The sequence below is a fragment of the Symphalangus syndactylus genome, chromosome 23 (genome assembly GCF_028878055.3).
Source record: "Symphalangus syndactylus isolate Jambi chromosome 23, NHGRI_mSymSyn1-v2.1_pri, whole genome shotgun sequence".
In the NCBI taxonomy this organism is placed as follows: Eukaryota; Metazoa; Chordata; class Mammalia; order Primates; family Hylobatidae; genus Symphalangus; species Symphalangus syndactylus.
Genome location: NC_072445.2, coordinates 16291242 through 16317890, shown reverse-complemented (window position 1 = coordinate 16317890; position 26649 = coordinate 16291242). Strand labels below are relative to the sequence as shown.

The window sequence follows — 26649 nt, the reverse complement described above, 5'->3', positions numbered from 1 at the left end:
AGCACCTGGAGATTTATTTGGATTATATTTTATTCCACATCTTTTCTGTATTAGTGCTAGAACCGGGCCTACTTCCACAGTAGTTTGGTTGACTCGGTCCTGATGCTAGGACCTCAATGGTGGTTAAAAGCTCTGGGGACAGACCTGGGCTTAAATCCTGGAGTCCATGGTTATTTTTTCTATGGCTTTGGTAAACTCTTTAAGTGTCCTTCTCTTGTCTGTAAAATGAGAACAATGACATGCCTATTAAATGAGGTAGTAAATACCAAACACATATATAAGAAGTCAGTTGCCAGGAGCGGTGGCTCACACCTATAATCCCAGCACTTTGGGAGGCAGAGGCAGGTGGATCACCTGAGGTCAGGAGTTCAAGACCAGCCTGGCCAAAATGGCGAAGCCCTGTCTCTACTAAAAATACAAAAATTAGCCGGGCATGGTGTCATGTGCCTGTAATCCCAGCTACTCAGGAGGCTGAGGCAGGAGGATTGCTTAAATCCAGGAGGCGGAGGTTGCAGTGAGCTAAGATCGCGCCACTGCTCTCCAGCCTGAGTGACAGAGCAAGACTCTGTCTCAAACAAAACAAAAACAAAACTCAGTAGATACCATTATTACTATTACTATCAACATAGAAAATTAAAGAAATAAAAAAGAACAAGAAAGAAAATAGTGTGTGCCACCTGGTGGCAAGACTTACCTCCCGAATCAGGAGGTCTTCCTCCATCCATCTTGGACACATTCTACCTATAAACACAGAATCCTTACCCATTCAATTGCCCCCCAAAAGCCTTTGATTTCCTCAGGAGGGTTCTGAAAAATGCCTTCCTCTTGTTACTTTACCTGGAACATGGCTTAAGTCTTTGGCTGCTGGAGATGGAAGATCTGCCTTTGAATATGAGAGTTCTGACCAGCTAATTCTGTGTTCTGTGTTTTGTGATGTGTTGTGTCAGTGGGTTAATGTTTTTCTGCTTCCTCTTAAGTAGAAGAATAACTTTCTCTTTGGTGACTTCTGAAACAGAACTTCCCCCTCCCCAAGACACACAAGTGTGCATACACAGGCACACACCAACCAGGCAGTATGCCAAGGTCATAACACTTCATTCATAACACCATTAAATTATAATCTAACCATTAAATTATAGTTAAGATGATCATCAGCAGTGCAATGCCATGTGAGCTACACATATTTATTCCCCACATGTCTGATTTTGGAAATCCGACATCTTCTCTAAATGAGTGCACCTTCCTCTCAATGCTCACTTTCTCAATAAAGATAAATGCATCATCTACACACATACTCAGTTTCTATCCCTAAATTTCCCTGCCAGGGAAGTCTAATAACTGTTTTAAATATCCAAGGATATCTATGTGTCTAGCTATCGCATGCTTCTGGAACTCTAAATTCACATACTATGAAGACTAAATGGAAAAGCATGCATGGATGTATCTAGCCCTCCTTTGGTATGCAGTAAGCCCTCAATAAATGTTGGAATTGAACATGTCCCTAGCCTCTACATACTGATGCTATCTAAGGTAGATTTTTAAAATATGCAAATCATAAATTCCCTAGTGCATTTGTTTTCAAAAGTTTTATATATATGTATGTGCATGTACGTATATTATATGCATGTGTATGTATATGTTGGCCTGCCAGTCACTGTTTCTGTTTCTCAAATGAGTCAGCGTAAGCTCTGGGAAGCCAAGAGTGATTTATATTCTGTACTCTGAGTCCTCCCCCACCAGAAGGTCTTACACTTTGCATAGATTCTTCTTATACACATGATGACGTTCAGGGCTGGCTTTGGTGTATCATAGTGAACCCCAAGGGGCCTAGGGGGAATTGTGTTGTTCCCCACTCCACGTCAAATATTACAGATAGGCCCACTCAGCTCCATTCCGACTCCCAGCAAAACTTTGAAATGTGTTGTTCTGAGCTATAAGTGGTTGAGAATACCCTACAGTGGGTTATATGTTCCCAAGGTTGATCAACTTTTATAGGATTCCAGGGCAGAAACAAGTGGGGGTAATTTTTCCAGCTAATATGTCTTGCTAAATGCTTCAGATAAAAAGAGAAAGACTATTAATTTCCTAGACTCCTTTAGAGCTGGAGTTCTGAGTCCATCAAGGAAACTCACTTGGGGGTTTGGAAGGCAGAAATAAGGTGGGGGCCACAGTTCTGCTATTCTCTGTCATTCTCCTGGCATGCACGTGTGTGGAGATAAATGGAGTTCTGTGACAGAAGTGGGAAGAGTCCCAGTGTCTGGTTCTTAGCTTTGTGAGTGTCAGGAACGATGTGATCCTAGTATTTCCTGATTCTCCAACTTATTGTAGTGACAGAAGAAGCAGCTCCCTTATGGGCCACTTCTGCCATCTTGTTCTGGGGAGTCATTCTTGGAAGGTCACCCTAGGGCTCTTCCTACAGCCCCTCAAACAATTTTTTAAGTACTTAATTCTCTTGTCAAGGAATCATTTGTTTAAGTTAGCCCTAGTGGTTTCTGCAACTGAACCCTGATGGATAGACCCTAGAAACACCCCTTCCTCTCACATCCCCATGCTATCTCAACCCAGGCTGGTGACTGTAACTCTAGCTGGAAAATTCTGCCTTTGAATCCTGTAGAAGCTTATCAACATTGGGAACATATAGCGCAGTATAGGACATGCTCAACCACTTATAGATCTGAACAATACACTTAGAAGTTTTGTCCTGGTAAAAAGCTTTGACTGTGTGGAAAAAAAGAAAGAAACAAAAAGGATTATGGGTGTAGTGGGCCCCTTTTATTTTTTTATTTTTTTATTTTTTTTTGAGACAGAGTCTTGCTCTGTCGCCTAGGCTGGAGTGCAGTGGCACGATCTCGGCTCACTGCAAGCTCCACCTCCCGGGTTCACAACATTCCCCTACCTCAGCCTCTCAAGTAGCTGGGAATACAGGCGCCTGCCACCACGCCCGGCTAATTTTTTGTTTTTTTTTTTTTAGTAGAGACGAGGTTTCACCATGTTGGCCAGGATGGTCTCGATCTCCTGACCTCGTAACCTGCCCGCCTCGGCCTCCCAAAGTGCTGGGATTACAGGCGTGAGCCACCTTGTCCGGCCTTAGTGGGCACCTTTTTAGAGGAATTGTCACCGCAGGAGAGAACCAGGTACTGAGCCGGAAGATAAATGTTGCCACCTCCATGCTTTTACCCCACACCTTCCCCTGATGATTGTGGCGTTTGGTTTTAGAGCAGAGTGTCACCATCAGGGAAACCAAGTAACTAGGAAAGTGGCTGGAAAAGTCACCCATCCCAACCATCCTCCTTGCCTGAATCTGCAGCCATGATGCAAATTTTCCAAAATGCTCTGTTTAGCAAGAGTTGGCTGTGAGTTCTAAAGAAAAAAACCCCTAATAGTATTTTTGTTCTCATCCTAAGTGTTCTTGCAGGGGAAGTATTTTTTTTAATTTAAAAATAAAATGTAGTTATTTTTATTTAAGACAATTCCCCATCTTGAACACATTTAGATTTTTTCTTCCCCCATTTACAGCCTATTTCCTGAAAAATGTTGAGAAGATTTAAGTGTCTAATATTTTCCAAGGCCATCTCATGATTCATCAGTTTATTGTTTGTTAAGTATCAGCCTCAAGAAACTGGCTTAGATGGGAATGTTGATCTGGATTTTCTCCTCTCATTTACTTCACAGATGACGGGAGAATGAATTAAAAGATTAAAAAGTCAACATTTTGCTGAGTCCTTTGGATAACAAAGAGGTCCTGTAAGAACCAAGTGAGGCTAAATAGGCAATCCTTGTCCTACAATATAGCATCACATATTAATAGAATTTGTGACGGGAGGGCGGGGGCGGGTGCGGTAGCTCACGCCGGTAATCCCAGCGCTTTGGGAGGCCAAGGTGGACGGATTGCCTAACGTCGGGAGTTCACGACCAGCCTGACCAACATGGCAAAACCCTGTCTCTACTAAAAGTACAAAATTAGCCTGGTGTGGTGGTGCATACCTATAATCACAGCTGCTCGGGAGGCCGAGACAGGAGAATCGCTTGAACCTAGGAGGCGGAGGCTATGGTGAACTGAGATCGCGCCATTGCACTCCAGCCTGGGCAATAAGAGTGAAACTCCATCTCAAAAAAAAAAAAAAAAAAAGAATTTGTGACCGGAGGGGACTTGGACCTGTCACCTAATTTCACAGAAGAAGAAACTGAGCCCTAAAGAAGGGAAATGACTAACTCAGGATCGCCAGTGACCAGTGGCAGAGCTGGGAGTAGAATTCAGGTCTCCTGAGATTCACCCTCCGGTGCTTTCTCTCCTGTCTTGCTTATTTTCATGTGAACCCTTTTTGATCACACTTCCCTTTCCTGCTTTCCAGCCTTTTGATCACACTTCTACTTTCCTGCTTTTCAGCCTGAGTATGTCTACTTATGAGAAATACAGAGATCATTTAAGGAGCTGAGAATTTCCTTCTCACTTAGAGCTCCATAGAAGTCACGACTCCCATTCACATGGGACAGATGAGAAAGAAAAAGTTCAGAAGGGAGTTTCACTTGCCAGAGTCCACACAGCTACAGTTAGACCTCAGACCTCCTGAACAACCAAGCTGATGTCCTTCCCAACACATTAAAATAGGTGGGTTAAATAGGTGGCCTGGTACATTACATGAACGTACTGTTCTTTTGTTTAAATAAGTGTGTGGGAAACAGAATTGGATCTAATTAAAGGCCATTGGGGGTGGATTAATGAAGTACAAAGAGGACCTCATTAAAAGAAGCTGTCCTCTAAAAGGCAAGCCCATGGCGGTTATTTTTCCAAAGTGAACATTAGAAAGTGGTTCCTGTGTAATTTTCCAATCATTTAACTTAAAGATTCCTATCTATTGATACATGAGGGTCTGGGTGTACTTTTGTGATGGCTTGAACCAAGGTTGACTTGAGGAAAAAGCTGCTCAAGGCCAGTGATCATTGTTTAAATTATGAAAGTAACATAAGCACATTACAGATCTTTGGAAAGTTTAGGAAGGAGAAAAATGTACCTGTGGTTCTACCATCCAGCAGGGTATTGTTATTATTTCGTACATTCCCTTTCTGTCTTCTTACCAGAAGTATCTTTATGTAGTTTTAAATGGTCTTCTTCTAATTTTCATAGCATACTATGACCTCGTATTACACTTTCCCCTGTGACATTAGATCATAAACATTTTTCTCGTAGATTTTGTCTTCATGAACATCACATCTAATGGCTGCCAAAAGGTCCACCTCATGGGGGTCCCATAAGGTGCTTGTGATTCTCTAGAGGATTCATGAACATCATTCCAGGGGGGTCATATTGTCAAAGACGGCAATGGCATTTGTTTTAATTTCAAAAAGTAAAAAGTAGCTCAGTTTTTAATTTAAAACACTGCACCTTTAAAGTTAAGCAGCGTGAGAGCCTCTGGGTGTGTGTCACGTGGATATACACAGGGTTAGTGGAGATGATAACCCAGTCCCTCAGTCCATACCCCGCTCAGCACAACACACTGGGGACTAACACCTAAGAAGTCTATTGGACAGTTATAAATTCCACACGGATGCATGCTATAACATGGATGAACCTTAAAAACATTATGCTGGCCAGGCACGGTAGCTCACGCCTGTAATCCCAGCACTTTGGGAGGCCGAGGTGGGCGGATCACCTGAGGTCAGGAGTTTGAGACCAGCCTGGCCAACACGGTGAAACCCCATCTCTACTAAAAATACAAAAATTGGCCGGGCATAGTGGTGGGTGCCTGTAATCCCAGCTACTCAGGAGGCTGAGGCAGGAGAATTGCTTGAACTCGGGAGGGTGGAGGTTGCAGTGAGCTGAGATTGCACCACTGCACTCCAGCCTGGATGACAGAGTGAGACTCTGTCTCAAAAAAAAAAAAAGAAAAGAAAAGAAAAGAAATTTAGGGGACACATTCAAACTATAGCAAGGAACAATTCATTTACTGGGAATAATGATTATCCATACCCCAGTTCCATTTCCAAATGTACTTGTAGAAAATTGTTTGCAAATGACAGCCTGAAATCTCTCTCATCTCTTTGTTTTGAAACAAAACATAAAATCTCCAAAAATAAAGCAGTTGAGATCCGTTTGTGATTCATAAGGGTGATGATTGGGTTTTCATGCTAATATGTGAGATGTGACTCTTTCAAACTTCCTTGTTATGACATCAGCACATTACTCATCTGATGTGAAAAGAAATTTTTAATTAAAAAAAGTTGATATTTTAAGCTAAAATGCAAAAATTCTAAACACTAGGCAATCACAATAGCTTTTGTCCATTTGACTGCCATAGCATGTAGTTACTTTTATTTTATTTTATTTTATTTTTGAGACAAGAGTCTTACTTTGTAGCCCAGGCTGTAGTGCAGTGGTTTGATCTTGGCTCACTGCAACCTCTGCCTCCTGAGTTCAAGTGATTCTTATGCCTCAGCCTTGCGAGAAGCTGGAGTTACAGGCATGTGCCACCACGCCCAGCTGATTTTTTTTTTTTTTTTTTGAGACAGAGTCTTGCTCTGTCGCCCAGGCTGGAGTGTAGTGGCGCGATCTCAGCTCACTGCAAGCTCCACCTCCCGGGTTCACGCCATTCTCCTACCTCAGCCTCCCGAATAGCTGGGACTACAGGTGCCTGCCACTAAGCCCGGCTAATTTTTTTGTAATTTTTTTTTGTGGAGACGGGGTTTCACCATGTTGGCCAGGATGGTCTCCATCTCCTGACCTCGTGATCTGCCCACCTCGGCCTCCCAAAGTGCTGGGATTACAGACGTGAGCCACAGCGCCCAGCCATTTTTGTACTTTTAGTAGAAACGAGATTTCACCATGTTAGCCAGGCTGGTCTTGAACTCCTGACTTCAGGTGATCCACCCACCTTAGCCTCCCAAAGTGTTGGGATTACAGGCATGAGCCACCATGCCCAGCTGCATGTAGTTACTTTTAATCTATACTGAATATAGGCTTGGTCCCTAAACTAACCATAATAAACAATTCCATTTCACAATGTAAATCACAAATTATATTTTGTCTTACATAATTAATTTAAAGTATGTGTCATGTTAAACAGAAAGTTGAATTTTGTCTTAATAACATGAATATTATTGATTATATTAAATTAATATTTTTGTAGAATTATAATACTTTTTTAAACATAAAAATTTTATTAAAAATTGTAAAACATATATCAATGAGCTAATATTTATAGGTGTAATATTCTAAATATTTTTGAAGTGCCTGTAACAATGCCTAGAACAGTGCCTGGTACATAATAAGCATTATATGTGTCTGTTAAATAAAAAGAAAACGAAATTACACAATATTTTAAAACACTACAAGTTTTGTAAGTATATTTATATATATGAATTGATAAAGAATATTTGCGTAGTAAAAAATATACACACATTGGAAAATGCAGATTTATGTAATCATTCCCCCATTGTTGGCTATTCAGTTTACTGCCAGTGTCTTCTTTTTTAAAGGATTACTATAATGAACATTTTTCAAGCATAAAGAAGTTTCAGTAGTTTATGTTATTTTCTTAAGGTATCTTCACAGAATTGGGTAACCGGTGCAAAAGTTGTGATGACATGTATTACTTTCTATATGTGTCATAGTTGCTAATATTATCTCAGTGGCACTTAGCATAAGGAAAATATAATGCCCCAACTCTGAGTCAGGCTCTGTTGCAAGGGGCTTTACCAAACTTATTGCTATGGTTGGAATATTTATTTCCTCCAAAACTTTGTTGGAATTTAATCCCCAACATGGCAATATTGAGGAGGGGGTCTTTAAGAGGTGACTGGGTTATGAGGTCTCTGCTCTCATGAAGGGATTAGTTGATCAGTGGGTTAATGGATTAATGGGCTATCCTGGGAGTAGGACTGGTGGCTTTATTAGAAGAGGAAGAGAGACCTGAACTAGCATGCTCAGCCCCCTCACCATGTGATGCCCTATGCCACCTTGGAGCTCTGCAGAGTCCTCACCAGCAAGAAGGCCCTCACCAGATGTGGCCCCTTGACCTTGGACTTCTCAGCCTCCATAACTATAAGAAATAATTTTTTTCTTTATAAATTACCCAGATTCAGGTATTCAGTTATAACCAACAGAAAATGGGCTGGGCGCGGTAGCTCATGCCTATAATTCCAGCCCTTTGGGAGGCCAAAGTGGGTGGATCACTTGTGACCAGGAGTTTGAGACCAGCCTGGCAAAACGACCTCCTTACTAAAAATACAAAAATTAGCTGGGCATGGTGGCACATGCCTGTAATCCCAGACACTTAGGTGACTGAGCCACGAGAATTGCTTGAACCCAGAAGGGGGAAGTTGCAGTGAGCTCAGATGGCATTACTGCACTCTAGCCTGACTGACAGAGTGAGACAAAAAAAAAAAAAGGCAATAGAAAATGGACTAAGACACTTATTTTTATGGATCTTCATGATAATTCTGTTGGGTAGGAGGTAGTATTATCATTCCTATTTTCTAGATGAATGAACTGAGACTCAAAGAGTTGAATCACAATTACCTGATGTCTAGGAGGGAACACTTGAGTTTCAACTGCAAGTACACCAAGTAGGAAAGACTGTCTTGTGGTAAATTTCTTTCTCTTGGCTAAAAGTAGGGGGTGATATGGGGTCAATTTGTTACTGTCACCTACGAGAGATGGAAAAGGCGTCTACATTATCATGAACTTGAGAATCTTACAGTTAAAAATTGGAAAGATGAAAAATGGGGTGGAGAGTGGGGCAAGAGTGATTGGTAGGGTTACTCGGTGTATCAGTTTCCTAGGGCATCCATCACAAAGTACCACAAACTGGGACGCTTAAACAATAGATATTTATTCTCTTATAGTTTTGAAGGCTGGAAGTCCAAAATCAAGGTGTCAGCAGGCACCTGCTCTCTCTGAAGGCTCTAGTCTCAGGTGGTTACTGTCAGTCTCTGGCATGGCTTGGCTTGTGCATGCATCACTCTAATCTCTGTCTTTACATGGTCTTCTCCCCACTGGGAAGACAGAGATAGTGATTTGGACACAGACACCAAGTCTCTGTGTAAAGACACTATTTCCAAATAAGATTCTGGGTGAACATGAATTGTGCAGGGTTACTATTTAACCCAGTACTGTACGCTTGGGTAGGAGAAGCCTGATACTTCTGCCCCTTCCCACTTTCTACTTTGTGCATGCAGTGGCTAGCAGAGGTATCTCTGCTCTCAGAAGTGAGGGAAAATCCTTATGTCCCTAGGTAATGTCTTAGTAGGCTGCTGACACCCAGGAGAAACAGTCTCTTCAGACTCAGAAGGCTACATATAGGCCCATCCCCATCATATTCCTCCACAGTTGCTAGAAGAAGGCTGCAATAAATAGCTCCCATAGTTGGGGCAACAGAGAATCTCAAAGGAAAAGATGTGCACAGAGCCAAGAATTACTAACGCATCGTAAAAGAGAAGCACAAAATGAAACAAATGACTAGCACCTGAGAAACAGATCATAGAACTCAGAAGGGGATTTTAAGAGAAGTATAATGAACCTCTCATCACAGGGATAAAAGACAATTGAATCCAAAAGACAAAAAGGAAATTATGAAAAAAATCAAATAGAGATCTTGGAAGTGAAAAGTATTCAGAAGAGAGGGAAATGGTAAAATGAATACAGATGAAGAGCTGTTTATTGAGCTGGAAACAATAGCTGAGGGATTCTCCCAGAATGTAGTATAAGAGGACAGAGAAAAATTATGAAAGAAATGTTTAGAAACATGGAGGGTAGAACCAGAAGCTCCCAAATCTATCAATTCACATTCCAGAAGAAAATAAAAAGCAGAAAATATGAGAGGAAAAATTAAAAACATATTAAAAAAAAAATTTCCAGAGTTGAATAAAAGCACAAATCTTCAGGTTGAAAACTGAGTAGGATGAATAGAAATGACTACACTTAGATACACATAGTGAAATTTTAGAACAAGTGTAAGGAGAAATTCTAAAAGCATCCAAAGATTTTTAAAATTTGTTCTGCAAAGACTAATATCAGAATTCTCAGTAAAAATGCATTGCATACAAGAAGGACATATAAATACATCTTCAACATTTTGAGAGAACATGGTTACAAACCTAGAATTCTATTTTTTTTTTTTTTTTTTGAGACGGAGTCTCGCTCTGTTGCCCAGGCTGGAGTGCAGTGGTGTGATCTTGGCTCACTGCAAGCTCTGCCTCCTGGGTTCACACCATTCTCCTGCCTCAGCCTCCCGAGTAGCTGGGACTACAGGCGCTCACCACCACGCTCGGCTAATTTTTCATATTTTTTTAGTAGAGACGGGGCTTCACCATATTAGCCAGGATGGTCTCGATCTCCTGACCTCATGATCCACCCCACCTCGGCCTCCCAAAGTGCTGGGATTACAGGCGTGAGCCACTGCGCCCAGCCACAAGCCTAGAATTCTATACCCATCTAAACTATTATTTAAGTGTAAATGCAAAAAAAAAATTTATAGCCGGGCGCGGTGGCTCACACCTGTAATCCCAGCACTTTGGGAGGCCGAGGCGGGCGGATCACGAGGTGAGGAGATCGAGACCATCCTGGCTAACACGGTGAAACCCCGTCTCTACTAAAAAAAAATATACAAAAAATTAGCCGGGCGAAGTGGCAGGCGCCTGTAGTCCCAGCTATGCGGGAGGCTGAGGCAGGAGAATGGCGTGAACCCTGGGGGGCGGAGCCTGCAGTGAGCCGAGATCACGCCACTGCACTCCAGCCTGGGTGAAAGAGCGAGACTCCGTCTCAAAAAAAAAAAAAAAAAAAAAAAAAAAAAAATTTATAAATATTCAAGGATCTGGAAAATTTACCATCCACAATGAATTAAGAGAGAATGAACTTAACCAGAAAACAAAAACAAAACAAAACAAAGAAGAAGAAGAGAAATACGAAGCAGTATCTTATTGAAGAAATCAGTAAAATTTATTGTAAATCTCATATAAGTTAGGATAACCACTAGAAATAGTAACAGGTGCAAGTTTTAAATTTTGAGAAGGACAAAATAAGACGAAGAAAACTCACCAATTTTGCAAAAGACAAAAGGAAATTTTAAAAATCCAGGAGAAGTAGAAAAGACAAATAAAATGAGAGGAATAGTTCATATGTCTCAATATCACATTAAATATGATTGGGTTAAGCCCATGGATAAAAGGAAAATTTTAGATTGGATGTTTGAAAACTTAACCATTATAAGAGACACATCTAAAACAAAATCATCTGAGAAGTTTGAAAATAAAGTGATGGAAAAGGATATTTCAATGAAAAAAATGTGTGATTATATTTAAATCAGATAAAATGGAATTCAAGGAAGGTTTAGAAAGTGGATCTACCCAGTAGTAGTCAGCACTCCTGGTAGCTAGACAATAGTTTCTAAACATCGTTTCACACATACACATGAAATCAATGTTCACTTGAAAAAAGGCTGATTCCAGGTCTGGGACAAGAAATATACAAGAGGAACCTGGACCAACATGTCATATCTGAGGCAAGAAAGCTGAAGACTACAGAAAGAGTGTCAAAACTACTTAGGAAACAAACTTGAAGAGGCTCCTACTGGCTAAAGATGCAACGATCACGCATTAATAACAATGACAATTGCAATGATTAAAACACTTCAAATACACTGAAGTTTATGAATATGGAAATGAAATAATTTTTTTCAAAAACCCTTATTGGCCACTTTCTATAAAAAAAAAAAACAGAACTGAGGAACATGTTAAACACTATCACAGAAAGATAATCAGCAAAATCCAGACTGCAGGAAATTCTACAGAACAAATGACCCAAAAATATATTCCAAGCAAAAAAGAACGTGTGTATTTGTGTGTGTGGTCGGTGAGGATTACAGACTAAGAGTTACCTAAAAAACATCACTCGATTGCATGTATGAATCTTCACTGAATCTTTTTTTTTTTAACATAAACTCAAGATTTGATTGTCTTCATGATAAAACAAAAGATGATACTCAGAACTATATCACTTGGCCCCCCTTCTCTTCTTATCTCCTCCCAGTTCAAAATGCTCTCATCTCTTAATAGCCAGCATTCTCTTAGATCTGCAGCTGGGCTCAACGTGCTCAAGCCTTAGCACAGTCTTCTTTGTAGTTTTAGCCTTTTTTTGGAAAATCCACTTAGTCTGTCCATCATAGCCACTATGCTTCCCATCACAAGGCTGTTTTCCCTGGGCATATAGAGAATCCTTGCCCTTCTTGTACTGTGTCACTTTGTGGGGTTGGTGCTTGCCACACTTCTTACAGAAAATCCACTGAGTTTTAGGAACATTCACAATGTTTGTAGGAGCATTATTGGCACAGAAAGCTGAATGTTGATATAAACAAATACACTGGGCCCTGAAGGTGGCTCATGCCTGTAATCCCAACACTATGGGAGGCCGAGGATTGCTTGAGCCCAGGAGTTCAAGACTAGTCTGGGCAAAATAGTGAGACCCAGTCTCTAAAAAAATAAATAATAATAATAATAAGCAAAAAGAAAGTTTACATAATTTGCTACATGCACAAATTAAAGCATCTGATTATATCAATAAATGCTAAAAAAAATTGACAAAATTTAACCCCTGTTAAGATTTTTAAAAGACTTGCAGTAGCTTGCTATAGAAGGGAAATTTCCTATCTTAATTAAGGGGCCTACCAAAAACCTATGGCTATCACCATACTTTGTGGTGAATTTAGAGGTAATCCTATTACCTCAGGAATGGGACAAGGATGCTTGCTTTCATGCTGCTATACAACACCAAACTGGATGACCTAGTCAATGCAATAAAACAAGAAAAATAAGTAAGAAACCTATAAATGATGTTTTCATCTACAAGTAACAGAAAAACCAATTTGAAATAGTTTACACAATAAATACATTTTATTATCTCACATAATAAATTCTGGCTCTCTTCTTCCTTTTCTGGCCCTGTGAAGATGTGCCTTGCTTCCCTTTTACCTTCCACCATGATTTGACTTTGGTTTACCTGAACAGTAATGTGCACTTGCTGTAAGTGGTAGAGCCCACCTACATTAGGCTGATGATTTATTGTTGAAGTCAAAAAAATTGGTGAGGGAAGATGGCGGATAGGAGACAGGGCTGACGTGCAGCTCCCATTTGTATGGACAGAACAGTGTGTGGAGACTCATGTCATGGACTTTTGCTCCAGGAACCACTGCAGGAGTGTACTAGGAAAACTGAAAGAAATCACAGATCCTTTGAAAGCAGCAGCGGGCTGCTGCAAATTCCATGAGACAGGCCAAAAGCTCTGGTGCTCTCTCAAAAGTGCCACCTCCTGGCTGGAGGCCAAACAGCTCAGGACGTTACAGCAATTCATGGCAGAACAACCCTGCTGAAGTGAGGGACTTCAGTACTCCACTGACAGCAAAGACAGGTCATCAAGACAGGAAGTCAACAAAAGACCAATGGACTTAAATTATACCTTAGAACAAGTGAACTTAACAGATATTTACGGAACATTCAACCCAACAACTGCAGAATATATGTTCTTTTCATCAGCACATGGAAAATTCTCCAAGATAGACAATATGATAGGCCACAAAACAAGTCTCAATAAATTTAAGAAGATTGAAATTATATCAAGTACCCTCTCAGAACACAGTAGAATAAAATTGGAAATTAACTCCAAAAGGAACTCTCAAAACTATACAAATACTTGGAAATTAAATAATCTGCTCCTGAATGATCTTTGGGTCAATAATGAAATCAAGAGGGAAATTAAACAATTCTTTGAACTGAAAGATAATAGTGACACAACTTATCAAAACCTCTGGGACACAGCAAAAGTGGTGCTAAGAGGAAAGTTCATAGCATTAAATGCTTATATCAAAAAGTCTAAAAGAGCACAAACAGACAATCTAAGGTCAGACCTCAAGGAACTAGAGAAACAATAACAAACCAAACCCAAACCCAGCAGAATAAAATAAATAACAAAGATCAGAGCAGAACTAAATGAAATTGAAACAAAAAAATACAAAAGATGAAAGAAACAAAAATCTGGTTCTTTGAAAAGATCAAAAAATTGATAGGCCATTGGTGAGATTAACCAAGAAAAGGAGAGAAGATCCAAATAAGCTCAGTTAGAAACAAAACAAGAGATATTACAACCAATACTACAGAAATAAAAAAAGATCATTCAAGGTTACTATGAACACCTTTATGCACACAAATTGGAAAATTTAGAGAAGATGGATAAATTTCTGTAAATATACAACCCTTCTGGATTAAATAGAAATAGGAAGAAATAGAAACTGAACAGACCACTAACAAGTAGCGAGATTGAAACAGTAATTTAAAAATTTCCAACAGCAACAAAAAAAGGCCAGGTCCTGATGGATTCACAGCTGAATTCTATCAGGCATTCAAGGAAGAATTGGTACCAATCTTACTGAAACTATTCCAAAAGACAGAGAAACAGGGACTCCTCCCTAAATCATTGTATGAAACCAGTATCACCTTAATACCAAAACTGGAAAAGGACATAACAAAAAAAGAAAACCACACACCAATATCCCTAATGAACATAGATGCAAACATCCTAAAAAAAATACTAGCTAACCAAATCCAACAGCATATCAAAAAGATAACACACCGTGATTGAGTGGGTTTCATACTAGGGATGCAGGGATGACTTAACATATGCAAGTTAATAAATGTGATGCATCACATAAACAGAATTAAAAGCAAAAGCCATATGATCATCTCAAGAGATGCAGAAAAAGCAGTTGACAAAATCCAGCACCTTTATGATTAAAACCCTCAGCAAAATTGTCATAGAAGGAACATACCTCAAAGTAATAAAAGCTGTCTATGACAAACCCGCAGCCAACATTATACTGAATGGGGAAAAGTTGAAAGCATTCTCCCTGAGAACTGGAATGAGACAAGAATGCCCACTTTCACCACTTCTATTCAACAGAGTACTAGAAGTCCTAGCTAGAGCAATCAGACAAGAGAAAGAAATAAAGGGCATTCAAATCAGTAAAGGGGAAGTCAAACTATCACTGTTTGCCAATGATATGATTGTATACCTAGAAAACCCTAAAGATTAATCCAGAAAGCTCCTAGAGCTGATAAATGAAATCGGCAAAATTTTAGGATACAAAATAAATGTACACAAATCAGTAACACTGTTATACACCAACAATGACCAAACTGAGAAGCAAATCAATAACTCAACCCCTTTTACAACAACTGCAAAATAAAATAAAATACTTAGCAATATACTTAACCAAGGAGGTGAAAGATATCTACAAGGAAAACTACAAAACACTGCTGAAAAATCATAGATGACACAAACCAATGAAAACACATCCCATGCACATGGATGGGTAGAATCAATATTGTGAAAATGACTATACTGCCAAAAACAATCTACAAATTCAATGCAATTCTCATCAAAATACCATCAATATTTCTCACAGAACTAGAAAAAACAATCCTAAAATTTATATGGAAGCAAAAAAGAGCCCTCATAGCTAAAGCAAGACTAAGCAAAAAGAACAAATGTGGAGGCATCATATTACCAGACTTCAAACTACACTACAAGACTATAGTCACCAAAACAGCATGGTACTGGAATGAAAATAGGCACATAGGCCAATGGAACAGAATAGAGAACCCAGAAATAAAGCCAAATACTTAGAGCCAACTGATCTTTGACAAAGCAAACAAAAACATAAAGTGGGAAGAAGACATCCTATTCAACAATGGTGCTAGGATAATTGGTTAGCCACATGCAGAAGAATGAAGTTGGATCCTCATCTCTCACGTTATACAAAAATCAACTCAAGATGGATAAAAGACTTAAATCTAAGACCTGAAACCATAAAAACTCTAGAAGATAACAACAGAAAAACTCTTCTAGACATTGGCTTAGGCAAAGAGTTCATGACCCAGAACCCAAAACCAAATGCAACAAAAACAAAGATAAATAGATGGGACCTAATAAAACTGAAAAGTTTCTGAACAGCAAAAGAAATAATCAGTAGAGTAAAACAGAGAACCCACAGAGTGGGAGAAAATATTTGCAAACTATGCATCCAACAAAGGATTTATATCCAGAATCTACAAGGACCTCAAACAAATCAGCAAGAAAAAAACAAATAATCCCATCGAAAAGTGAGCAAAAGATGTGAATAGACAATTCCCCAAAGAATATATTCAAATGGCCAAGAAACATGAAAAAAAAATGTTCAACATCGCTAATTATCAGGGAAATTTGACCAACCAGGTCAAAGGGTAAATGCATTGTAAATTACAGAAATATTAAATTGCCTTCTATTATGGTTATACCATCTTTCAGTCCCACTGGCAATGTATGAGATTACCTTATTCCCCATATATTATTCCCCATTATTATTAATATTCACCATTATTATTCCCCATATATTCTGTTAGCTCTTCTAAAGCTGTTCAACTTTTGGATTTTTTCTGATCTAATAAATAAAAATCATAATGTAATACCACCTTACTCCTGCAAGAATGGCCATAATTAAAAAAATCAAAAAATAACAGATGTTGGCATGGATGTGGTGAAAGGGAACACTTTTACACTGCTGGTGGGAATGTAAGCTAGTTCAACCACTGTGGAAAACAGTATGGAGATTCCTTAAAGAACTAAAAGTAGAACTATCCCGCGATCCAGCAATCCCACTCCTGGGTATCTGCCCAGAGGAAAGTAAGTCATTATATGAGAAAGACCCTTGCACACGCATGTTTACAGCAGCATAATTCACAGTTGCAAAAATATGGAACCAGCCTAAATGCCCATCAACCAACGAGTGAATAAAGAAAACGTGGTGTATATATATATATATATATATATATATATATATATATATATAATCATAGAATACTACTCAGCCGTAGAAAGGAATGAAATAATGGCATTCACAGCAACCTGTGTGGAGTTAGAGACCATTATTCTAAGTGAAGTAACTCAGGAATGAAAAACCAAACATCCTATGTTCTCACTTATAAGTGGGGGCTAAGCTATGAGGAACGCAAAGGCATGAGAATGATATAATGGACTTTGGGGATTCGGGGGGAAGGGTGGGAGGGGGATGAGGGGTAAAAGACTACATATGGGATACAGTATACACTGCTCAGGATGATGGGTGCACCAAAATCTCCGTAATTACGACTGCAGAACTTTTCCATGCAACCAAACACCATCTGTTCCCTCAAAACTATTGAAATAAAAATAAAAATAAAATAAAATAAAAACACAAAGAAATCCTGAGGTAGGGAGTGTCCAGAGTTGGTTAATTCAGAGGTTTACTGACATCATTAAAGACCCAAGGCCGGGCGCGGTGGCTCACACTCGTAATCCCAGCACTTTGAGAGGCCAAGGTGGGTGTATCACAAGGTCAGGAGTTCGAGACCAGCCTGGCCAACATGGTGAAACTCCATCTCTACTAAAAATGCAAAAATAGGCTAGGCATGGTGGCATGCAAATCCCACGGCTCAGGAGGCTGAGGCAGGAGAATCGCTTGAACCCAGGAAGCGGAGCTTGCAGTGAACTGAGATCACTGTCGCCTGGGTGACAGAGAAAGACACTCCACCTAAAAAAACAAAACAAAACCCAGGTTCTTTCTATTTTTACCTGTACTATTGCAGGAATGTGAGGTTTGTGGCTCTCCGGCTTGCCCCTCCCAAGGAAACAAGATGGCTCCCACAGTTCCAGGCATTCTATGTAAGCATGTTAAGTGGAAGTGATGTCAGTTCTGTTTGTCTCTTTTCAAGAGTAAGGAAATATTTCCCAGAAGTCCCCGGGATATTTTGTCACATCTCATTAGTCAGAACTAGGTCACACACACATTCTAGAACTATGGAATGGAGTTCCCAGTGGGCCCAGGATGGACATTTTGTGGAGAAAAGAAAAAAAATCTAGGCGGTTAGACCACTGAGATTTTGGTGTGTTTGTTACTGCAACATAACCTAGCCCATCCTGATTTAACAAAACCTAAGTAAGGCCGTAGCTGGGTGTGGTGGCACACGACTGTAATTCTAGCTACTCGGGAGGCTGAGGGAGGAGAATTGCTTGAATCTGGGAGGTAGTAGAGTTTGCAGTGAGCCAAGATCTTACCACTGCACTCCAGCCTGAGCAACAAGAGCAAAGCTCCATCTCAAAAATAAATAAATAAAATAAATAAATACAATTAGGCCAGATGCAGTGGCTCACTTCTGTAATCCCAGCACATTGGGAGTCTGAGGCCTGAGGATCACTTGAACCCAGGAGTTGGAGACCAGCCTGGGCAAAATAGCCGAGACCCTGTCTCTTAAAAAAATGTTTTTTAATTAGTACACCTGTAGTCCCAGCTACCTGGGGGGCTGAGGTGGGAGGATCGATTGAGCCAGGGAAGTTGAGGCTGCAGTGAGCTATGGTCGTGCCATTGCACTCCAGTCTGGGCGACAGAGTGAGAGTCTGCCAGAAAAAAAAAATAAAAAAAAAAAAAATAAATAAAAAGGATATATCTTATTTTACCCTCTTGCTTACATAAAAGGTAGAAGATTATGTTACTATTCTGTACCTTCCTTTTGTTTCTTAAAATAGATCCTTTAGCTCTTCATATCAGTACAAAAAAGCTTCCTAATTCTCTCTTTCTCTTCATCCCACTCAGTGGCCAAGGCATCTTAATTTTTTTTGCTTTGTTTTACAGCTGTATTGTGTTCCATTATATGAATATAGCACAGTTTATTTAACCATTTCTTATTGATGGGCACTTTGGTTGTTTCCAATCTTTTTCTATTACAATGATGCAATGAGGAATTATCCTGTACATACATCATTTTGTCAGTGTGCAGGGGAATATACAAAATCTCCAGAAGTGAAAATGCCAGGGGCATTAACAACAATGATATACTATTTCTTAATTGTGATGTAGACAAGAATTTTATATTGATTATATGAAATGCAGGCAAATGTGTAGAAAGTTGATATCCCATGTTTAATTGTTGGAAATTTAAATTGACACAATCTTTTAAAAAGATAATTTAGTGATATCAAAATTTTTAGAAGTGCATGGCTTTTATGTAAGAATGCTACTGGCATAATATATATCAGAAGAATGTATATGCTCACACGATAGAGATCTGTAATAGTAAAAATTTAAGAACAAACTGCCCATCAATCATGAAATGGCTAAATGATCTATGGGTTGTACATGTACACAAAGAGACACATACAATACTGTTCATTGCATCACTGTTTGTAATGACGAATAGTAAAAGGCAACCTAAATAACCATCATGGAGGAATGAATAGATAAAATGTGATCTAGTCATTTGATTGATTACTACACAGAAATTAAAAGGAATAAACTAGACATAATTATCAACATAGATGAATCTCAAACATAATTTGCATGATAAAATCAAGTTGTAGATACATATGGTATGACACCATTTTTGTAAAATTTTTAAGCTCACAAAATAATGCTGTATGTTATGTAAGAAAAATGTGGCAGGTGGGTTGAAAAGATACAAATTAAACATATGGGAGAAGAGTGGGGGTAATGGAACAAAAACCCAAACTGGCTATAACTGAGGAGCATGAATAATTAAATCATATCAATCCATTCATACAACTGAGGTCTAACACAACTAGAAAAACAAAAACAAACAAATGGACAAAACTGTGATGTAACCATATCAAGTACTTAGGAAAGAGTTAAAAGATGTGGAAAGAACGCCAAGACATATTGTTAAGTGAAAAAGCAAGTCAAAGAACCATGTGTACAATGTGTAACATTTTTGTAAAACAAAACCACAAAATAAAACTATATATTTACACACATGCATACAACCAAATGCATAGAAAAAGTTTTAGAAAAGATAATGACGTAACAAATACAAATAGTGATATAGAAAAATTTCTTACATTGTTTATAAACATTTATAAATAGTGTGAAATAAAAATAAAGGCAGATAGAAATTCCAGGAAAGGCTGGTGCGGTGGTTCACGCCTGTAATCCCAGCACTTTGGGAGGCCTAGGAGGGTGGATCATGAGGTCAGGAGTTCGAGACCAGCCTGACCAACATGATGAAACCCCTTCCCTACTAAAAATACAAAAATTAGCTGGGCTTGGTGGCGCGTGCCTGTAATCCCAGCTACTCGGGAGGCTGAGGCAGGAGAATCGCTTGAACCCAGGAGTCAGAGGTTGCAGTGAGCTGAGATCGTGCCACTGCACTCCAGCCTGGGTGACAGAGAGAGACTCTGTCTCAAAAACAAACAAACAAACAAACAAACAAACAAACAAAAAGAAATCCCAGGAAGACAGAAAAAAATAAATGAAATGTAACCCTTATGATTATTGCTTCTGCAATAAACAGTATTTACATAGTGTTATGAAGTGAATGTTTGTGTCTACCCCAACCCCCTGCCAAGTTCACCTGTTGAAGTCCTAACTCCCAATGTAATGACCTTAGGAGGTGGAGTCTTTGGGAGGTAATTAGGTTTGGGTGAGGTCATGAGAGTGGAGCACCCATGATGGCTTATAAGAAGAGAAAGAGACACCAGAGCTTGCTTTCTTTGCCATGTGAGGATACAGCAAGTAGATAGCCATCTGTAAGCCAGGAAGGTGACTCTCAGCGAGAACCAAATCTGCTGCCACCTCAATCTTGGACTTCTCAAATTCCTGTCGTTTAAGCCACCTCATCTATAGTATTTTGTTATAGGAGCCTGAGGTGACCAAGTCACAAAGTCACAATAATATCTGTACATTAATTTTTAGTTGTTTATAACCAACCTACAGACAAAGCTTAGAAAATGTAGTTAATAGACAAAGCTTAGAAAATGTAGTTATATTATAAAAATTATCAACCTTGATAATGCAAAGACAAAAGGTGCAAACTGAGATGTAGAATTGCTGAGTGGACTGGTTGGGGAGCTATTATCTTCATTTTATAAAAAGCATTAAAAGATAGTTGATGGAACAAAAAATAAAGGTATTAGGATGTTATTTGTAGTATAAAGGCAATCAACAGAGAAGCTGAAAGGCGCAGTACAGGAAGTATTGAAAAATGAGCTGAAAACATCTATCGTATGACAGATTAAATAGACAACGTCTAAAACTGTAAGGAAATGTATTGGCTCTTATCACTAAATTTCCAGAGGTAGGGCAGATTTAAGATTGATCCAATCCAGTGTCTTCAGCTCTGTTTCACTAAACTTCTCTTGGCCCTGGATTTATTTATGGGTTGGCCTCATTCTCAGGTTTACATCAAGATGGCTTAAATTCTAGGTTTTTCTATATTTCCAAATCCTGGAAAAACTGATTTCCAGTCCAGAAGGAAAATAAAATTTCCTCTTTCCCTCTCCCACTTACAACCCTTCTTATATTTTTATGTCTTGATTGAAAATTAACCTATTCTCAGGATCATTGGTGGTGGGAACATCTATTCTTCATAGGAAGGAAAGACCTGGACTACTTTTATGTGGGCAGGCCATCACAATGGGCTTAGGAAGTAGCTATAAGTTCCTCTGGGAGTGGCCCACCCTGCCCATTGCTCCCAACCTCCAGTAAGTGTTATTGTTATTAAAGTTACAGCTCAGTTTCAATGCTGCTGGGAGAAAACAGGAAAGAACTGGGGGCCTAGGCAGGGGGCAAAGAGTTAGAAGGAAAAGTGTCTTAAACCTGAGCAGAGGTGGTTAGCAATAGCCATCAGCAGAAGAGAGTCATGTCTAGGAGAATGGTGAGCAATGAGGAGTTTCTCAAACACTTTCCCTGAAGGTGGAGCAGAGTGTTATGTGGTCATTTATAGGAAGTAGTGTGCTAGGGGCTTGAGCCATAATTATTTGGGTATAATTATTTGGGTACAAAAAGGAAGAATGACCTTATTTTACGTATGGGTTTTTTTTTTTTTATTATACTTTAGGTTTTAGGGTACATGTGCACAATGTGCAGGTTTATTACATATGTATCCATGTGTCATGTTGTTTTGCTGCACCCATTAACTCGTCATTTAGCATTATGTATATCTCCTAATGCTGTCCCTCCCCTCTCCCCCCACCCCACAACAGTCCCCAGAGTGTGATGTTCCCCTTCCTGTGTCCATGAGTTCTCATTGTTCAATTCCCACCTATGAGTGAGAACATGCGGTGTTTGGTTTTTTGTCCTTGCGATAGTTTACTGAGAATGATGTTTTCCAGTTTCATCCATGTCCCTACAAAGGACATGAACTCATCATTTTTTATGGCTGCGTAGTATTCCATGGTGTATATGTGCCACATTTTCTTAATCCAGTCTATCGTTGTTGGACATTTGGGTTGGTTCCAAGTCTTTGCTATTGTGAATAGTGCCGCAATAAACATACGTGTGCATGTGTCTTACGTATGAGTTTTATATAGATTGGATCTCAACCCAATAGCTCATCAATCTTTTGCTCCTTTTGGGAATATTTTCTTAGGAAATATGTTCCTTTATTATGTAAAAAAGTCACTTCCCTCTATACATGAATTTCCAGGAGAGAATTCATGACCTGATGAGTGGAGAGAAGGCATCCTATCTAAGACATACACACCTCCTTTTTCATTTAGCATTGATCGCATTTTTAAAAACTCTCTCATTTGTATGTCCTGTATGTCAGTGGGCCTATTTGTGTTCAATAAAAAATTATAGCAAGTTAAGGCCGGGCACAGTGGCTCGAGCCTATAATCCTAGCATTTTCGGAGGCCCAGGCTGGTGAATCCTTTGAGTCCAGAAGTTCGAGAACAGCCTGAACAGGATGGCGAGACCTCGTCTCTGCATAAAATACAAAAATTAGTTGGGCATGGTGGCACATGTCTATAGTCTCAGCTACTGGGGTGGCTGAGGTGGGAGGATTACTTGAGCCAGGAAGATCGAGGCTACAGTGATCTATGATTGCACCACTGCACTGTCCATAAAAGATGCCGTGTGTTGGTGATGCCCTTCTAGGAGAACTATCTCTTTTTTTTTTTGAGATGGAGCCTTGCTCTTGTCACCCAGACTGGAGTGCAATGGTGTGATCTCGGCTCACTGCAACCTCCGCCTCCCAGGTTTAAGAGATTCTCCTGCCCCAGCCTCCCATGTAGTTGGGATTATAGGTGCCCACCACCACGCCGGGCTAATTTTTTGTATTTTTAGTAGAGACGGGGTTTCACCATGTTGGTCAGGCTTGTCTCGAACTCCTGACCTTAGGTGATCCACCCGCCTCAGCCTCCTAAAGTGCTGGGATTACAGCCATGAGCCACCGCACCCAGCCAGAGAACTATCTTAATAGGGTAGCTGTGGGGCTAGAAATGGAGATATTTTGACTAAATATGCAAGAGAACTTTAAAATGTTGGACAAGACCATCTGGGAAAGCAATGGATTTCCCGATTCCTAGAAACCTTTATGAATGGAATGGACTGAAACTTGTCCTTAATAGTTTAGCTGTTCATCTGTCTGAAAAAAAGAGCACACAATCAGGTACCCTTTCATGGTCCTTTTCTAGTTCTGGGTTATTGCACTTTTATTTTTAAATTTTATTTATTTATTTTTTTGAGACGGAGTTTCCCTGTTGTCACCCAGGCTGGAGTGCAGTGGCGTGATCTTGGCTCACTGCAACCTCCGCCTCCCAGGTTCAAGCAATTCTCCTGCCTCAGTCTCCTGAGTAGCTGGGATTTCAGGCGCCCACCACCACGCCTGGCTAATTTTTTGTATTTTTAGGAGAGATGGGGTTTTGTCATGTTGGGCAGACTGATCTGGACCTCCTGGCCTCAGGAGATCTGCCTGCCTGGGCCTCCCAAAATGCTGGGATTACAGGCGTAAGCCACTGCGCCTGGCCTGCACTTTTAAAATTTAAGAGCACAGGTACATTTTAAGCTTCCCAGGGTAGCTTAAAATGGATACATAAGTATGTGATATTGAGCATGGAGATGATAAATGGAGAGCAAAAATTAAATTTAAACTTGTTTTTCCTTAAGATGACAAAGTTTATGATTTGCTGCATATTCTACACAGCTTTGGAACAGAAGTGTTCCTCCATTTATTCTTATAGAATTGTTATATTCAGAAGAAAGGCAAAGGAAATAATATGCTTTTTAAAATAAGTTTTCATTCAAGGCTGGCAGCCATCAATGTTCTAGGAAATAATAATAGGGCAATAGTCATTTATTCTGTCTGCAAAGTGCTTTTCTATGGGAGGACCTTGAAGAATATGTACAAATGATGATTTCATCAATCCCAGCCACATGTATGTGGGAGAAACAGCACACATGTGTGACAATGTTACAGACAGTCAAAGGGCTGCTAGGCAAAGTTAAGTGATTTGCCAAAGGTCAATTTACAGATCCCTGGGAACAGTCTGAGGAATATTTTCCTTCTCAATATTCTTATATAATATGTTAATCACTGACAATGGTTTCATATATTTCTTTTACAAGAGTATGGGAACAATGTCTTAAGTCTCTGGAATAATCTTTTTCTTTAAAATACAATTTATTTTACTTTCTCAGATTATGAAAGTAGTACATGTTCATTGTGGAAAATTTGGAAATCATAAAACAATAGGAAGGTGGGAAAAAGTCATTATAACTCCACACTCTCAAAAAACAGTATCAAGGCCGGGTGCAGTGGCTCACACCTGTAATCTCAGCACTTTGGGAGGCCGAGGTGGGTGGATCACTTGAGGTCAGGAGTTCGAGACTAGCCTGGCCAACATGGTGAAACCCCGTCTCTACTAAAAATGCAAAAATTAGCTGGATGTGGTGGCATGAGCCTGTAATCCTAGCTACTCAGGAGGCTGAGGCAGGAAAATCGCTTGAACCTGGGAGGCGGAGGTTGCAGTGAGCCAAGACTGTGCTACTGCACTCCAGCCTGGGTGAAGTAGACTGAGTGAGACTCTGTTTTTTTAAAAAAAAAAAAAAAAAAAAAAAATTATCAGTACAGGGGTTCTTAATTTGGGGTCCATAGTCTCATGGTGGTCACGAGGTTCATGAAGCCCTGAAAATTGGTGCAAATCTGTGTAGATATGTGCATTTTTCTAAGGAAAGAATCTAGCCGGGCGCGGTGGCTCACGCCTGTAATCCCAGCACTTTGGGAGGCCGAGGCGGGCGGATCACGAGGTCAGGAGATCGAGACCATCCTGGCTAACATGGTGAAACCCCGTCTCTACTAAAAATACAAAAAATTAGCCGGGCGAGGTGGCAGGCGCCTGTAGTCCCAGCTACTCGGAGAGGCTGAGGCAGGAGAATGGCGTGAACCCCGGGGGGCAGAGCCTGCAGTGAGCCGAGATCCTGCCACTGCACTCCAGCCTGGGCGACAACGAGACTCCATCTCAAAAAAAAAAAAAAAAAAAAAGAATCTGTAGCTGTGCCAATTAAGGTTCTTGGTTGTAAAACACAGAGACCAATGCTGGCTAATTTAGACCAAAAATGTCTTTTGAAAAGCCATCAGAAGTGTCAGGGAGGCTGAAAAACCAGGCTAGAAAAAGCAGCAGATGATTGGTGGACCGGCAGTCCTAGGGAGAGTCTGGTGGGGAGGACGCCCCTGCCATCACAGGACACTTAGTGCTGCCATCACTGAACTCTCAACCCAACGCTGCCACCATGGACAATCTCTAATTATCCTTTCCCGAAGATTCAGATCCCTGAGCAGGAGGGTCTTACTGGTGGGACATTGGTCTGGGACTGCTCCTAGCTGTCTGGAGTTGGAGAGGTACACATAGGATTCCTCACCTCCTTTGCTATAGAAGACAGGATCCAGCTCCCACCAACATTCACCTAGTGAAGGATTCCCCTAAAATAGGAAGAGGGGTTGGATGCTAGACAACCAAAAGGAAACAAAAAGCAAAAGTCACTTCAAGTGTTCTCATTAGATTCTCAAAGGGACCTGTAGCCAAAGAGCTAAAGTTAAGAACTACTGATAAAATTGATGCTATATTTCATGGTAACTATAGTTAATAATAATGGATGTATCCTTAAAAATTGCTAAGAGAGTAGATTTTCAATGTTCTCACCACAAAAAAAGTATGTGAGGTGAGAGATATGTTAATCAGCTGGATTCAATAGTTTCAAAATGTTCACATATATCAAAATATCACAGTGCACACTGTAAATACATATGATTTTTATTTGTCAGTTATACCTTAATAAAGCTGGGAGAAAAATTATGCAATATTTGCTTTTAGACTTTCAGTATACATTTTGATATGCATAATGTGCACATTAAAATAAATATATATATTAAAATAAAAATATTGTACTGAATAGAATATTTCATATTAAATAATAAACATATGGCCGGCATGGTGGCTTATGCCTGTAATCCCAGCACTTTGGGAGGCTGAGGCGGGCAGATCATGAGGTCAAGAGGTCGAGACCATCCTGGCCAACATGGTGAAACCCTGTCTCTACTAAAAATACAAAAATTAGCTGGGCGTGGTGGTGCATGTCTGTGATCTCAGCTACTCAGAGGCTGAGGCAGGAGAATCGCTTGAACCCAGGAAGCGGAGGTTGCAGTGAGCCGAGATCATCCCACTACACTCCAGCCTGGCGACAGAGCGAGACTCCATCTCAAAAAAAAATATATATATATTTATATATATATATTTATATATATTTTATATATTATATATTTATATATATATTTTATATATTTATATATAATATATATTTATAT

At 39.8% G+C, this 26649-nt stretch overlaps 1 protein-coding gene and 1 non-coding gene across 4 annotated transcripts in view; both read left to right on the top strand.

Annotated features, from left to right (window-relative positions):
• Positions 1-26649, top strand: part of TRERF1 (transcriptional regulating factor 1) — a 292890-nt gene that overhangs the window by 12359 nt on the left and 253882 nt on the right. The window lies entirely within an intron of this gene.
• On the top strand, positions 6086-6192 carry LOC129473881 (small nucleolar RNA U13). The gene has a single exon (XR_008654407.1). It is a non-coding gene; the product is annotated as a small nucleolar RNA U13 (small nucleolar RNA).